Here is a 17,184-nt window from a genome sequence, read left to right as displayed (position 1 = left end):
AGAAAGTACTAGCACCACGTTAGTCACAAAGGCAAGCTGAATAATCGTTCAACAGTGGTACTGTGCTGGTCCTAGTCTAGACCGTGCTAGAGACGCGAGCCTGGACACAAAGGAAGTCACAAAGCACCACTCCGAACAGAAGGGAAAAACAAACACAATGAATTAGCCCCTTGCTTCTTTTTTTTCTTTTTTTTAACAATGATCCTTTTTTTTCTTCTTTTTTTTCTTTTTTTTCTTTTTTTCAGGGGAACCTCAAAAACAGATGCTATGAACAAAGGAGTACAAGTGAGCAAGTCACCACACACGCTTTTTCCAGAAAGAGTAGGGGTATACAAGTAATTAAAAGATACTCTCTCGCTCTCTCTCTCTCTGGAGTAGGCCGAGACTTAAATATATATGTGAAGTGTTATTGCTTCTGGTGCACAGTTCGGACTCAGATGCAACCAGCACCGAATTCAACTCAGACTTGATAACAAAGAGGCACTCAGATTCGGCAACCACAAGATGAATAGGCTACCCGAATTCAAATCGGTCTCGGCCAACACGCGCTTAACCGATTCCAAGTCGAACTTGACAACCAAAGTGGTTTCTGATTCGGCCAAAACAGTGATGAAAAAGGTAACGTACGTGACCAAACGTGACAAGAACTCGAAACTCTAAAGGACTACAACTAAGACCAGCAACTCGACACAACCGATGCAACCGAAAACTCAACAAGCCCTAACTAAGCAGTACCAGTAAAGGCTCAAAAGGGTCTATAGGATTGCAGTGGGGGAAAAACAATTCTACTATTTTTGGCTTTTTCTGGACTGTAGGAAAATAAAAATAGCGAAGGATTGGAAGTCTCTCACCGAACAACCTTGCTCTGATTACCAACTGATGTGAACCCGTTAGGGTTTGTTCCTGATCTTTCGATGAGAGGCGTGGAATAACTCGATTGATAGAGGAGACGACATTCACGGCCCGACTACAGCCTTCCAAGGATGCTGCGCCTTAGCAACCGATACACCACCTCCTTTGGTTGCCGCGATCTTGTGGAGCGCGACACCCGGCCACTAGGGCACTTGTCCTGCAAGCAATCGAAGAACTAGCAAGAACAAGTAGAACAAGTACTGAAAATTACGAGATGTAATTGAAGGTCTCAAATCGAATCTCAATTATGGAGGGGTTCCGAAAACAAGTGGACGGGCGGCTGGATCAGCACGCGCGTCTACAAGGAAGTAGCAAAAGCTAAACTTGCATCTAACAAAACCCGAGTGTTCTTGACAGCGGCTAAAGGTTATAAAGAAGTGGGAGAATGACCACAAGGGTGCTGGGGTCGTATTCCAACCCTAGGACTCATCCGTCTTGGACTCTACTTGATACACGGCCCGTTGGGCCAAATTAGGGTGACGCAGCACCGTGGCTAAAAAGGACTCTGTAGTAAATCTAGGATTGCGGTTGATTCCGAATAGATATTGAGGTGATTCCGGATCCGTTGGAAAGTAGATTTGATAAGCTTTCCAGAAAGTACTTGACCGACCAAAACGGAGTCCGGATGAAGTCGTGGCAGCTGTTACAAGTCGTGTCTGTCCTGCAGTCCGAATCCAGCTTGCGCGATGCCTCTTCCCTTTTGATCCAATCCATGGTTCCTGAGTAAAACAAGAGTGCACGTGTCTCCATTCTCTAAATATGATGAACCTGAGCTTAAGAGTGAACTTACTTGATGGGTAAGCCGACGAGCACGAGCGCGAGTAATAGGTCCAAGAGGTGTTGTTGAAGTAGATACTGGTGTAGGTGTGGATGTATCGTTAGTGGCGATGTCCTCATCAATCAGGGTATTGAAGTCAGGGTAGATCTGAGGGGTAAGCAGGGTCCGGAGTTCCGGGTTTAGCCCCTTCTTGAACATGTCTTGTTTCTTGTCATCGTCGTTCACTTCCTCCGGTGCATATCGGGCCAACTCAATGAACCGGTGGGTGTACTCTTCCACCGTCATGCTTCCTTACTGCAGTGCGCGGAATTCATCCGCTTTGCGCTTCATGGTGGCCGAAGGGATGTGGTAACAGCGGAATTCCTTCACGAATTCCTCCCAAGTGATGGTAGAGGCATCCTCAGCTGTGGCACAATAATTTTCCCACCAGGATAACGCTGTTCCGGTGAGTTGGTGGGCTGCCAGAAGGACTTTGTCTCGATCTTGGCATTCAAACGGTTCGAGTTTCCTCTGAATTACTCGCAACCAGTCGTCTGCATCCAAGGGGTTGCAAGATCCGGCAAAGGTGGGCGGCTTGGTCCTCAGAAAGGCTGTCAGCTTGTCATTCATGTTCTGCCCTCGTGGTTGCCGGTTAACGAGGGCGTTGGCCAGTGTTTCTAGTATGAGGGTCTGGTTGTGGATTATCTGTGCCAGGTCTCCGAGGGGTGGGGGTGGTGGTAGTTGCTCTCCTCCTTGATTTTCTCCTCGGTTCTGGCTTACTTCTTGTTCTCCTTGAGGAAGATTTTGTCCAACAGGCTGCGCTTCGGCACCAACGGCTGCGGGGTTCCGGCTACGAGAGGCCCTTGCAATGCTCCGGGGAGCCATCTGTTGATTGGGTAGAGTGGGGTTACGATTATGTGATGTTTAAGTTGTTTAATTCGTATATAAGGCAGAATCTACCTTCTGCCAGTAGTCACAACAAGCAGCACACAACAAACCAGCACACAATATCACAACAACAAGCACAAACAACTTCATTACTGCAAGGGGATACAGCTTGGGGTAAGACTAGGTCTCGTACTCCTTGCCTGGGGTCAGGCATAAGGGCGAGGCTTAAACAAAAGCGGCTGGGAACACATCGCTAGGGTGGCATCGGTTGTTTTACTCGCGGGGCGTGCCTTCTTCTGGGGCGGGGAGCGTGAGTAATCCTTGCTCGCCGTTCTCTGGATTTCCATTCGTCAAGGGTTGCGCTGCGGCATCCCTTTCGACGGCGGCAGCAGAACTTTCAGGGTTCTCAGGTGGGGCTTGTGTGTTTCCAAAGAGTGGCCCCCATCCTATGACGGGTGTTCCGAGCAAAACATGGTCTTCTCCAATTGCCGGGACCGGTGTTCCACTACGGGTCTATTCTTGCATACGCTGGTCTCGGGCCTGCCTGAGGCTCTCTTGGGTGACCGCTTCGCTGCTGACCGCGGCTGCGGCTCTTGCCTCGGCTTGGACTGCTCGGATCTACTGCAGTCTCACTGCGAGCTTCGCTTGCTCGGCCCGATGGGTCTGTTCCCTCAGAAGGTTGGCTTGCTCATCGAAGAGTTGGTCCAGGGCGGCTAGATAAGTAGCCACTTGGTACAGAGGGACTTCTTCCTGGCGACGACGTTCCAGGCTTCTCATGCGTGCTTCCCAAACTGGGGTTCTGATGGCCGGTGGGAAGAACCTTACTGGTGTGGCGGCGAGGTGTCCTTCAAAAATCCGGCATAAATAATGGAGTGCTTTTCTAACGATCAAGGGGTAGGTGTCTTGGTGCCTAAACCCTGTGGCAGTCACTCGCCATGGCTGGATGTCGGGGTAGCGGTTGCTCCTGGCGATAACCAGGATCACCCTGCAGCGGAGGGTACCGTGGTGTTCGTACTCTCTGCTGTAGTACCTCGGGCGTTCCGTAACGCCAAGGCCTTCCAGGGCGTTGATCAATAGGCTGGGGAAGCCAGGTGCAGCTTGGCAATTGCCCTGGGTCCATCCTTCCTCAGCCATCTGAAATAAGGACAGGATAAACAATCTTGCACAGGTACAAAAGGGAGTAGGCAACTTTTATTATTGCAACATGGGGGTGCAGTTTTCATGGATACGTGGTTATTAAGGTAGGGTTCTAGCTTGGAATGCTACTCCTATCATGGGGATTCTTCGCCGATTCTGATAGGGCGCTTCTTTATTGGGAGGCACCGATCCATCACCTCATCTTCGGTCTGAGTACCTTTATCCCAATGGGTTTCCTCGGGTTCCTCTTCTTCCTCTATCCATCCACCTATTCCTCTGCGGTTTTCGTACTCTTGCATCTGGGCTTGGAGGGCGGCTAAGGAATACTCGGCGCGTGCGGCTCTTATCTGTTGTTCTTCCAGTTCCTGGGTTGCCTTTTCTACCCCATGGATTAGCTGCTTCAGTTGTGCCGCCTGCTCGCGGTAGAGCGCATCCAAGCCGGTAAGGTAGATGGATAGGTGGGAGACCGTATCTTATAGGTCCTCTTCTTCTCTTCCGAGTCCTCTCATCCGGGCAATCCAAGTGCGTCCTCTTCCTTCAGTAGGTGGGAAAAATCCCATAGGAGTCCGCTGAAGGTGGTGCTTGTAGATCACACGCAATCGTCGCAGGGCTTTATGGGCGGCCTTACTGTAGGTGTCAGGGAAGCAAAAGCCAGAGGTGGAGATGAACCAGGGGTCCACATCGGGGTAGCGGGTGCTTTTTCCCACCAAGACCATCATGTCACACCGAAGGATGCCCTTGGAGGTGTATTCTCGGTAGACATACTCTGGTGGTTCCATAATTCCGATGCGTTCCAGGCTGAGTATTAATAACTTAGGAAGGCCGGGTTCTGCGTGGCAGATTCCATCAATCCATCCATTATCAGCCATCTGGAACAGGGCAAAAACCAGTGGTGAGTGTTTGTGCAGGTAAAGAACTAGGTTAGAACATGTCCTAGGGCCTGGAAAAAGGGTCTCGCTTCTAGGGTCGCGTCCCACAGCCAGCCTATGGCTCTGATACCACCTGAAGCGTCCCCCTCATCAGGGAAGACTTAAAAGTGATGCTTTATCAGTCCCAGGAGGCTGATAACACTTTTATTACATCAGATGGTACATCACCGTATAACTCTACACGGTAATGGGCAGTGAAGCGCCACTATCGCGAGGATTACAACCAAAACCCATACTACTACACTAGCTACGAAAAGAGGATCATCAGAGTCTTGCGCCATGCGGAGTTTCAACGGTGGCCTCAACCACAGGCAAGACTGGGTGCAGGACGAAACCCTACTCGACGTCTTCGGGGATGTAGTCTGGATCTTCCACTGTAAAAGTAGGAATGGGATGAGTACGAACGTACTCAGCAAGTCCAATCACACCCGCGGAGGGGGTATAACAGAATTAAATGCACAGGATAATCCAAGGTTAAGGTTATGGTTCATTTGCGGAAAAACTCGGTTTTATGCAAAGGTTCGTTTAAAACATTTTCAAAACAAGTTTACAAGTACCAAGGAGCACGTGTTGTTGATCCACACAGGATCCGAGTCTTAAGCTGCTACCGGACTCCCCGTCCGCCGTAGCCCACGGCACAACTGCCGGACATTTTCCAATTAACACACACCAGTCCAACCAATCCCAGAGTGAAAACACTAGTTATGTGACCACACCGTAACTTGCCCAATACCGTGGGTATGGCTATTCGAATAGATTTTCACTCTGCAGAGGTGTGCAACTTTACCCACAGGTGGGGTACCACAGCACGAACACCTTAGTGCCGTTGCAGATCCCATCAAAGCCCTTACCCACCTTAGCTAGACCTGACTAGCCATCACGGGATCTTTCAAGGAGTCATTCGACCTATCTCCGAGGTTCAACCGGGGCATAAGTCACACAGAGCTTATCCCGTCTCCTTGATCACCCGTTGCTCTCAGCTCTCCTGATGGCTATCAGACTAACTAGTGGGGTTAGGCTAAGCCGTTGCCCATACAACGGTCAAGTGGTTTGCACGACAGGAAGCTAGGTGAGATGACACATCAACTCGGTCCTTAGGGGTGACGAGATGGATATCTCCCTTCTTCGCTCTACCACACAGGTACGAGCACACCCACGACAATTCACACAGGAATGCCATCCATCCCGTCTAACTCGTCTTTCAAAACCACATTTTATCCCTTCCCACACACACACATTCTCTTTATAAAACAGGTGGTCAAGGTATGGTTATCACAAATGAGGGCGGCTATCCTACCATGTCTTCAACAAGCAAAACAATGCAAATTTTATAAAATAGGCCACTGGGTTGTGTTCATAAAAACTAGGACAGAAACATGCATCAAAGGGCGGAATTGAACTTGCTATCATCAAACCCTTGCGGGAGGTCCTGATCGAAGCACTGTCCCTCGGGTTCGGGGTCGCAGAACTGTTCCTTGTTCGCTTGATCACACTCGGGACCTTCCTCGTCCACTTCGTGTCCTACGACGCACACAAGCAGGCACACAATCAAGCGAAAGAACTAAAAGCTTTTATCGTAGAGCTTGAATCGGAAATAATTTAGTTATGGAGATAGGGGTTATATTTTTGGGTGGTTTCTTAATGGCATGGTTAGAACTATACTAGAAAGGGCGTGGTAAAGTTTCGGGTCGATCGGAGCTCGTTTGGCGCATAAAATGATGAGTTAAAGAGGGTTTCAGGGGTTGAACAGGGGTCCAGGGGCTTGTTCGCAATTATCCGGAAGGAGTACGGACCTATTTGCGAATCCTAGAAATACTCAGGGCATGCTAAAGGGTGTCGGTCATATTTAGGTTTATGTAATGGAGGGGTTTGGTTTGAAATACTAGAAAGAGCAGGGTCTTTTTAGCAAAAAGGAAGTAAATAAGAGGGGGGGGAGGTTTTATAGGAAATAGAGGGGGAGGGAGGGGGTCTTTGGGCAAAATTGCCCTTCTCCTTCCTCTCCCCCGTACAGAATAGAGGAGGGGGGTGGGGGCACCGGCGGCGGCCAAATCCGGCCGGCCCGAGGCCCGGCGTCGGCCGTGGAGGGGGAAAAAGGAGGAGGGGGTGAGGGGATTTGATCCCCGGCCTCACCTCGGGCCGGGGCGGCGGGAGGAGGCAGGACGACGGCGGGCGGCGGCAGCGCGATGCTCGGCGGCGGCGCTGGGCTTGGGGAGGCGAGGGGCTGGGTGGCGGTGCAGGTTGTGGGGTGCCGGGGGGTGCTCCTCGGCCCCTTTTATAGGCGCCCGAGGCGATGAGGAGGCGGGGCCGGTCACCGAGCTCGGCGGGGCACCATAAATGGTGCTCCGGCCGCTTGTGGTCGTCGCGGAGCGGCGCACGGGTGGCGAGGTGGACGAGACGTCTCGACGAGCGGCAAGCGGCGCGGCAGCTTGGCGTGACCGAACGGCGGAGGGCGCGGCCAGCAGTGCCGCGCATGTGCGTGCACAGGGGCGGCCGGCGGTGAAAGCGGGGTGCCACGCGGGCCGGCGTCGTGCAGCAGCGACGGGCGGCGCGGCCACGCGCAGGGGAGGGCGCGTGCGCGTGCGTGTGCGGCGCGGCGAGGTGCGGGCCAGGGGCGGGGTGCGAGCGGCGGCCGGCACGGCGCAGCGCGCGGCCACGCGCTGCGCGTGCGCGACGTGGGGGGGGGTGGAAAGGCCGGGCAGGGCTCGTGCACGCGGTGCACACGATGCACGCGCGGGGCGCGCGCGTGGGCGCGGGCGGCCGAGCACAGAGGCGACGGCGCACGGGGAGGGGAGGCAGCCGGTGCCTGGCGCGGCAGGGGGCGGCCAGGGGCGCGCGTGGGGGAGCCAGGCAGGAGGGGGGAGGGAAAAGGAAGAAGAAAAGGGAGAAAGAAAAGAAAGAGAGAGAGAAAAGGAAAAGGGGGAAAAGAAAAGAAATGGAAGAGGGAGGAAAAAGGGAAGGAAAAGAGAGAGAGGGGGGGTCGCGTCGGCGCCGATCGCGGCGGCGATCGCGGCCGGTCGGCCACGCACACGACATTCGCGTGAGGGAAAAAGGGGAATCGCGTCGGCATTGATTGCGGGAAGGCGGTCGCGCTTGGCAATCGGACCGCCGAGCGGTGCGGGATGGGACAGCGGTCGAGTTCGTGTCGGTTATCAGGATGGCGGGAAAAACGGAGAGGGTTAGGGCTAGGGTTTGTACGGGCTCCGATGACGATTAGGTCTTTGGTCGAAACATTCCAGCGCGTAGTTTAATTTGGTGAATTTTCAGGGCGTCACATGGCCCCCCTAAACCATGTTTCTAACAAAAACATATTTTAAGGATACGCAAACCACTCAAGCACACAGCACAGAGGGTCGGCTCCGGAATTAAGTTGCATAGGACCATTAACGAATTAATTAAAAAGGACCAAGTGTGTTATAGCGCAGCAACCTAGCACAGCTATCCAAAATGCAACCCAAGGTATAATATTCATGATAAAAGTGGCTAGGAAATCCTTATAGGCATACAGAATTAAAATGCAGTATGAAATTGTATTAAAAAGTGATAGGAGGTTCGTGTTATACTTGCCTTCCTCGAAACTCTCCTGCTGCTGCTCGAACTGCTCAGAAGATGGCGGCTCCTGGTACTGGTCCAAAGGCTCCGCGTCTACTCACGATCGCAACGCCAAAACATAGTCCAACACATACACATACATGCAAACAAAGACAAAAGATAAGAAATAGTACAACATTACATAAAAACAGCACACAAAACTATGCTAGAACTATTCTATGCGTTACAACGATCGCATGAGCGCAAGAATCACCTAAAACGGAGCTAAGACGCGAAATCTAGGGCTAAAACAAGGTCCAGGGACCTTTCTGTGAGACAACAGAACTTCCAGGGGGTTCTGGGCAAAAACCAAGGACCTAAACATAATTAAAGGGTAGACACAGGGGCTAGCACATGAAAACCCGGGGCTTGGACGGCGGGCACTAAAACTGGAAAGCTCAGGGGTCTAAACGAGTAAAACAGAACTTGACTGCAATTAGTTTTGAACTAAGGGTGGACCGCGGGTTTATTCTTGGAAAGCGCAGGGGCTCTTTAACAAAATGGCCAGGCTGAAGCGGTATCTTCGGATCTGGACGCTTGGATCTCGATCCCACGGCTCACAACAAAGACGCTCGCGATCTAATCTCATCCACCCGTCCCGGGATCTCACGGCTAGGGATGAAAGGGCGTACAGGACGGCGGAGGAGGTCACCGGAGCTCCCTTCCCGCGGCGGCGCCTCGCCGGAGATGGCCTAACTTCGTGCTCCGGGCTCGGATCTGGACGACATCAGGCCTGGGAGCTAGGGCTGGGCACGACGAACGCATCTGGGCACTCGTGGTGGCGGATTTGGGCACGGCTAGGGCATATCGACGGCGAGGGCGGCTTGGGGTGGCGGACAGCGCCGGCGTGCGCGCGTTTCGGCCTCGGGTGGTGTCTATGATCTACGACATCTGGCACATCATGACCAGGAGGGACCTGTGGTGCTCACCTAGGGGTTGTGGAGGCCGGAGCTGCGGCCGGAAGGAGGAGAACGACGACGACCGACGGCGGAGGGGGTCGGGCTCTCGCGGAGGAAGGTGATGCCGAGGCGGCCGGGACCCTTAGCTTGCGTAGATCGGCTTCGGGGACTCCTGTGGAGGCGACCAGAGGGTTAAGGGGGACCCGCGAGCGCTGGCGACGACGAATTGGGACGGCGGAGCGGCTCACCGGCGGCGGCTTCATAACGAACTCCCGTCGATACAGAGGCGTAGGATCCAATTGCTAGGCTTGGGGAGCTTCGGGATGGCGAGGGGAAACGGGCCCGGAGGTCGTGGCGGTCTGAGGCACGGCGGAGCGCCCGGACCACGGTGAGGCCGAGGGGGTTGGCACGGCGGAACGAGGGAACGCCGGCGCTAGGGTTTTGGGTGGCGGCGGGGTAAGGCAGAGGGTGTGGGGAGGGTCTGCGGGGCCAATTAAGGGCGGGGTCGAGGCCTCGGCTTGTGGGCCCAGGGGGAGAAGCTCGCCGGGGATCTCAGGGAGGAGTTGAGCGCCGGAGAAGAAAGGGGAAGGGGAGAGGAAGGCACTGACAGGAGGGGCCCGGCGGTCAGAGAGAGAAAGGAGGGAGCGGCGCGCGAGCGGGGAGGCCGAGCTAAGGGAGGAAATGGGCCAGGCGCGGCCCACGCGGGGGAAAAGAGAGGAGGAGAGCTGGGCCTCGGGTGGCTTGTGCCAAGAAGAGAGAGAGGAGAGATAGCCCGTGGGAGGGGGAGGGAGAGGGAAAGGAGGCGGGCCGGGCTGAGAGAAGGAAGTGGGCTGCCCTTTCCCTTTCCTTTTCTTCTTTCCTTTTCTATACTCAAACCATTCAAACAAAACTATTTGAATTCAAACAAATTCGAATTCAAACTTTATAAACTCAACACAAGAAAAAACAGTGCTCCAGCATGAATGCACAAACATGTTGACCTTACAATTTTATTTTCTTGTGTTGTAAATTACTTTAAATGCAAGATAAATTAGGGAAAACCCTGGAAATTTTATTTAAGCCCAAATAAACTCCTTAAAATTTGGGGAAATTACATTAGGATGTTACAGTAGCGCGACTACATGAACCCGTATTCCTGTCTGCCTTGCAGAACGTACTCCCACACGTCGGTGCGTGAGAAAAACCAAATTACGAGTGGTGGGAGGTATGCCCACTTGCCGGGCCGATTGGTTACTAGGCTTACCGCTTACCATATTTCGCGGTATGTGGTTAGTACTTTCAAACGCTTAGCCAGCACTACCACATGCTGCGACCTTATCAACTTTATCAACACAGACGGGGCAAACTTCCAGGTCACGATATTGCACATGACCCCGTCCATGATCATTATAGTGGTTGCCGAATTGTAAACAAGCAACTCCTATATCGCGCGAGTGATAGGAAATCACCCGACTTTTACCGGTCCTATTTAGCAGAGCATCTAGCCGATATGGACTCAGGTTCAATACATTGGTTCCTAGTATCAATGCATCTAGGGTTCCATTTCAACTCCTAGACTTAATGCAGGATATAATATATAAGTATAAGATTGCATAATGTAGTAATTTAATTACTGGGTTATGCACCGGGGCTTGCCTTTACTGGTGGGGCTGGAGTCAGGGATGTTAGTATTATTATCTTCCGAACTTTGGTTCGGGGCTTCCGATAATCCCTTGGTGACGTTCATTTGGTCTTCAGGAATATCCTCCGTAGACTCCTGGGAGATCTTGTAGGTACTATTTGCGGAAGTAGTCGTATCTACATGCAATGCAAACATCACCTTCAAAGTGTGCACATAAAGCTATTTTACTTCACGATAAAGTTGCAATCCAACACTCCTTTAACATACTACTCACATAACAACCAAAAAGATTTGAAACTAAACTTAGACGGAGCTTTAGGAGGACAACTAATTAGAATCGGCTACTTGTTGAAGATTATGATAGAGCCGATTGGAAAAAACAGGGGTTTAGTCGATAGAATCGGTAAAGGAGGGAGCCATCTACACAGTATTAGGAAATTTGCTGATTTCTGTTTAGAAGGGAAATCGACAAGAGCAATCTCTGTATATGAGTAGAAAAGATTAGCTGATTTGGGTTCACCTGAGGTCAAATCGGCTGATATGGAGAGAAACATTGAAGTTACAGTACTTTAAGTACAAAAAAAGGAAGGATCTTGCCGATTGGATTATCAGCATGACTTTGGTCTATCTAATTGGTTGGTGTATTGATCTTGGCCTTAACCGATGAGGATGCATCAGGTTTAGCCGATTGATGTGCTTTGGTCGTGCCTAACAGAGGCATGTCTACTGTGCTATCTTACTGATCTAGGGTTGTGTACTTTGGCCTGTGTAGCTGATTGATAGGTGCATCGGGTTCCTAATTGATCGATGAAAGCATCGATTACTTTAGTAGAGGGATGATTCCTAAAGCAGCTGTCTTAACTGAGATGTGCTTAAGTGTTATCCTAAGTAACTAGGTGTGGTTGTATCGGCTTGATTACGTCAGCACAACAATTGAGTGACGTACAGCCGATGGGGTTATCTAAGTCAGACCTGTTACAAGAACTAGGTGTAACAGAACACTAATATCAGACTAGGCTGATGAAACCACAAGTACGGAATTAGACTAAAGAGGATGTGGCTGATAGGTTTGTGCCGATGGGGATATGTTCTACAGATGTGCAGCCGATTGGAGTGTGGTTGAGGGTATGTGATCCATAGATATATAGCGGATCGCTCAGCCGATAAATCGGCTGATAGAAGTGTGTGGACAAGGATGGGAAAACTAAGGGTTGATCAGCCATATTTGACCGTTATGGAAAACAACTAAAATCGGCTTGGATCGGCCGATAGCAAGAATCCTAAGATTGTGTGTGCATCTCCGATACATCGACTATGTGCAGCCGATGTAGGACAGAACAAAAGAATTGTATCGGCAGTAGCCGATATTATAAAGATAAAAACCGTATCAACTAACCAGCCGATGGTAAAAGCATATCAAAAGAAATGCATCGGCTGACAGCTGTTACACAAAAATATCATAGACTCAAAGGAAACGGATGCTTAGCGGCTAAGCTGATAGCCGACGCTGAAGCATAGCTGCAGGGATGTATTGGATACGCAGCAGATACACACAGACTAACAAGGATCCCTATACGAAAAGGACCTTAAGGAAACGGCAATCAAAACAAGGATAAAGTCTTGATGGCAAGGATATGAGCACTCGTGTAAAAGGATTAACTAGATATCACACATCTCTACTTGAGACATACATCCTATGATTTATCTTTCAGCTATAACACATGCATACAACATAAGGTACAATAAAGCACTCATTCCATAATATTTAACCTAGACCACAAATCAAAGACTTTCAATTCAAGATCACAACATAAAACTTGTAGATTTTGATCTAAGGATTCAAACAAAACTGATTTTGTATTTTTATGAACTTCTTACAAATTTCTATGGAATATAGAAGTTCACTGATTTGAAATAAAGAAAGCTCTGGAAATTTTACAGAGAACACCCTAGAACTTTCTAAATCGAAGCAATTAAGTCCCTAGTCGGGGAAAACAGAGAATAGGAAGAAGACGATGATGTTCCGGCAAAGGGGTCGCCGGCATTTGGAAGATTCAGTGGATCAGGGCAAACCTTGGGGTAACTTTGGTTGTGGAGGAGAACGAGTGGAAAGTGAATTCCCGCGATGAACAGGATCGGTGGTGAGAAGTGCTCAATGGCGACGAGGTTCCGGTGTGGGAAGGATGGCGAGGTGGAACTGGAGAGGTTCATCGGGTGACGAAGAAGCTTGCCGGGGGATTGTAGTGGGTAGAGAATGGCTGGAGGGGTATTCCTCACGGTGACCTGTGGTGACGGTAGTCGGCTTTGCCACGGCGACGATGTTTCGGCATACAGGGATCAAAGAGGCTCGATAAGAGGGTTCACGAGTTTTCTTGAGGTGTTGTGGTCTTGCTCGTGCGATCGGCGAGGAATAGATGCTGCTGGATGTCGTGAACTTATGGGAGAAGCCGATAGGGCCGAATTGGTTCGCTATGCCGACTCCTTCGCGAACTTCAGGGTTCTCCTGTTCACAGGTTGAACTTCCTCTGCTCACGTAGATGCACTGCACAAACACATCCGGCATGCCCGCGCAGTTACTTGCAGGGCCGCCGTGCCTGGCCGCAGCCCCTGTGCGCCACTCTCGCTCGCACAAGGTGTAGCTCTGCCGCCCTTTTCGCCTGCTGCGACGCCATCCGGGTCGGCCTACCACTGCCGCCGGCAGAACGCCCCCGCACGCACTTGCGGACGCGCCAATCCAATTCCACCCGAACTTTCGCCTTCGCTTCACCACGCCAACCTGAATTATACCGGCTCAAGTACGCGAGTCCATTCCAGAGGGCTCCAACGTGCTTCAAACGGTATAATCCCTTGGCCTGTCGGGTAGCGTCCCGATAAACCACCGATACACAGGATCAAATAAGGTTACCTCACATGAAGGTGAGTCCAGAGATACAGTCACCATCATATTTTACATCACAGGGAATTACATTACAAGAGTTTCCCAAAAGTAGTACGAAGTTTCAAATCTAGGGAAATTATTACAAACTGTTAAAGTTATGGTTTTTGGCAGTGGAAAACATTCACGATGATTTACAACACGTCGTCAAGATGGATGTCATGCTAAGCCCAGGCACGACATCACTCGGTATCATCAGTGTTGGCCGGGGACGGATCCCATTCCACGGACCAACCATCTGGAAGAGCACAGGGCCGAGACAGGTAAGAGTAGGGTCTTCAAAAACTTTACCTGAAAAACATATAACTAGCAAGACTGAGTATACTAATACTCAGCAAGGCTTACCCGTTCATGGTATACATAGCCATGTAACTAGACTTATTAAGGCTTTTAGCTTTGGATAGAGTTTTCAGCTGAAAAGCATCAAAGAGTAGATCCTTAATGTCAACTTTTAGCTTTCAAGTTCGATGTGATTATTCATTCTAGGTAGGCTCCTATAGCTATTCAGGCATGGTAGAAACTTTAGCCAAACATCATCTTTGATAATTATGAAATTTCTCTTGTTACTCTATGTGGTAAAGGGATCAAGCAGTCTCAATCTTTGTGAGAAGCAGACGATTCTGAATCGAATTCAACCTTGCAAGGTAAACCTAACTCACACGCTTGGAACACCAAAGGGTCGTTCCGAAGCAACCGTTTGCCTTTCATTCCGACTCGTGGACACGTCCACCACAAGCGACTGCAGGACCATACGCACTTCCAAAGTGCGGGACGTACGCCTGTAGCGCGACTACATGTCCGTACTCCTGGTTGCTCTTGCAACACGTATTCCCACATGTCAAACTAAGTAACCAGAAGAAGCAAGACGAGTGGTGAGAGGTATGTCCACTCCTCGGGCTGATTGGTTACTAGGTTTACCGCTTACCATATTTCGCGGCATGTGGTTAGTACTTTCAAACACTTAACCCGCACTACCACACACTGCGACCTTATCAAATCCAACAACATAGATGGGGTATCATCTCAACCATGATACCTCATAAAACTCCCGTCCGTCATCCTTATAGTGATTACAGAAATGTAAACATTACAACTCCTATATCACGCGAGTAACAGGAAATCACCCGACTTCTACCGGTCCTATTAGCAGAGCAGCTATTTGGACTCAAGCGCTAGTATCAAATACATTGGTTCCTAGGAAAATGCAACTAGAGTTTTTCATACAATTCCTAAGAACTTAATGCATGGAATTATATAAATAGATATAGATTGCAGTGTAAATAAAATAGTGGGTTATGTCCGGGGCTTGCCTTCACTGGTGGGATTGAAGTCAGGGATGTTAGTATTGTTATCTTCCAAACTTTGGTTCGGGACTTCGGATAATCCCTTGGTGACATTCACTTGGTCTTTAGGAATATCCTCTGCAGACTCCTGGGAGATCTTGTAGGTACCGTTTGCAGAAGTAGTCGTATCTACATGCAATGCAACATTACATTCAAATTGTGCACATAAAACTATCCTACTTCATGATAAAGTTGCATTCCAACATTCACTTAACATATTACTCGTATAACAATCAAAAAGATTTGAAACTAAACTTAGACAGAGCTTTAGGGGGACAACCAATTAAAATGGGCTATTTGTTGAAGACTACAACGGAGTCGATTGGAAACAACAGGGGTTCAGTCGATAGAATTGGTAAAGAAGGGAGCTCTCTATACAGTTTTAGGAAATCTGCTGATTTCATTTCGGAAGAGAAATCAGCATGAGCAATCTCTTTATATGAGTAGAAAAGATTAGCCGATTTCATTTGAGGTTAAATCGGCTGATATAGAGAGGAACGTTAAAGGTACAATACTCCAAGGAGAGAACAAGGAAGGATCATGCTGACTGGATTATCAGCATGTCTTTGGGCTATTTACTTGGTTGGTGTATTGGTCTTGGCCTTAACCGATGAGGATGCATCAGGTTTAGCCGATTGATGCGCTTTGGTCATGTCTAACAAAGGCGTGTCTACTGTGTTAGTTTAGTGATCTAGGGTTGTGTACTTTGGCCTGTGTAGCTGATTGATAGGTGCATCGGTTTCCTAGTTGATTGATGAAAGCATCGATTACTTTAGCAGAGGGGTCATTCCTAAAGCAGCTGTGTCTTAACTGAGATGTGCTTAGGTGTTATCCTAGGTAACTAGGTGTGGTTGTATCAACTTGATTACGTCAGTACAACACTCAATTGACGTACAGCTGATGGGGTTATCTAAGTTAGACCTGTTACAAGAACTAGGTGTAACAGAACATTAATATCGGACAAGGCTTATGAGACCATAAGTGCGGAATTAGATTGAAGAGGATGTGGCTGATGGGTTTGTGCCGATCGGAAGATGTTCTACAGATGTGTAGCCGATTGGAGTGGGGTTAAGGGTATATGACCGAGAGATATATAGCCGATTTCTCAGCCGATAAATCGGCTGATAGAAGTATGTGGATAAGGATGGAAAAACTAAAGATTGATCGGCCATATTTGACTGATATGGAAAACAACTAGAATCGGCTTGGATCGGCCGATAGCAAGAATCCTAGGGTTGTATGTGCATCTTCGATACATTGACTATGTGCAGCCGATGTAGGACAGAACAAAAGAATTGTATCGGCAGTAGCCGATATTAGAAGGATAACAACTGTATCGGCCAACCAGCCGATGGTAGAAGCATATGAATTGCATCGGCTGACAGCCGTTACAATGAAACATCATAGGCTCAAAGGAAACGGATGCTTAGCGGCTGAGCTAATAGCCGACGCTGAAGCATAGCTGCAGAGATGTATTGGATAAGCAGCAGATATATACGGACTAACAAAGATCCTTATACGAAAAGGACCTTAAGGAAACGGCAATCAAAACAAGGACAGAGTCTTGATGGCGGAGATATGAGCATTCGTGTGAAAGGGTTAATTAGATATCACACATCTCTATTTAAGACATACATCCTATGATTTACCTTCCAGCTACAACATATGCATACAATATAAGGTTCAATAAAGCACTCATTCCCTAATATTTAACCTAGACCACAAATCAAAGACTTTCAATTCAAGTGCACAACATAAAACTTGTAGATTTTGACTTAAGGATTCAAACAAAACTGGTTTTGTATTTTTATGAATTTCTTACATAATTTCTATAGAATGTAGAAGTTCACTGGTTTGAAAATAAAGAAGGCTCTGGAAATTTTACAGAGAAAACCCTAGAACTTTCTAAATCAAAGCAATTAAGTCCCTGGTCGGGGAAAACAAAGGATAGAAAGATAACGATGGCGTTTCGGCGAAGAGGGTCGCTGGCGCTAGAAAGATTCAATGGGTCATTGCAAACCTTGAGGTAGCCTTGGTTGTGGAGGAGAATGGGTGGAAAGTGAATTCCCGCGATGAACAGGATCGGCGATGAGAAGAGCTCGACAGTGATGAGGTTCCGGTACGGGAAAGACGAAGAAGCTTGCCAGGGGATTGTAGTGGGTGGAGGATGGCCGG

Source organism: Panicum hallii, chromosome 1 (assembly GCF_002211085.1).
Source record: "Panicum hallii strain FIL2 chromosome 1, PHallii_v3.1, whole genome shotgun sequence".
Classification (NCBI taxonomy): Eukaryota; Viridiplantae; Streptophyta; class Magnoliopsida; order Poales; family Poaceae; genus Panicum; species Panicum hallii.
This window is presented reverse-complemented; position numbering follows the sequence as displayed.